Raw genomic sequence first — 427 nt, forward strand, 5'->3', positions numbered from 1 at the left:
CTGTATATATTTCTGTGTATTATCATCTGTTTTTCTCTGCACTTTTGTAGTCAGGATTCTTTTACTCGCTGAGTAAATAAAGAATAAATAGAAATGAGCCATTGTCTGGCAGAGTGGGTCATTAATTAAGCTCCAGGTTCAGCAGCTAGCAGCACGCGCGGCTTTAGCGCTGCTTCTGGGGGAGGCTGTGAGGTGTTAGCGTGCTAACGCTGCGAACATCAGCACGCTGAGGCAGAGACACGGATCACACACACCCTGAAGGTACTCAACTCCTGTGTTCCTCCAACCCTCTCTGCTCCGAACTACAGCAGGTTCTGATTGGTTAATGACAGTGCAGGACATGCAGGGAAGCAGCGCTGACCTTGATGATGCATCAGAGAAGAAGCTTCAGCTTCATGCGTACTGAGAGATGCGCTGGTCATACGAG

General features: G+C 48.5%; 1 long non-coding RNA gene across 1 annotated transcript in view; it reads left to right on the forward strand.

The window, feature by feature from the left end:
• LOC118224930 overlaps positions 1-76 on the forward strand; it is a 19,751-nt gene extending 19,675 nt beyond the window's left edge. Inside the window, exon 3 of the long non-coding RNA XR_004764727.1 lies at positions 1-76. This exon is cut by the window's left edge and continues 751 nt beyond it. This is a non-coding gene — a long non-coding RNA (uncharacterized LOC118224930).
• Positions 77-427: the final 351 nt, after the last annotated feature.

This window comes from Anguilla anguilla, chromosome 1, assembly GCF_013347855.1.
Source record: "Anguilla anguilla isolate fAngAng1 chromosome 1, fAngAng1.pri, whole genome shotgun sequence".
Lineage (NCBI taxonomy): Eukaryota > Metazoa > Chordata > Actinopteri > Anguilliformes > Anguillidae > Anguilla > Anguilla anguilla.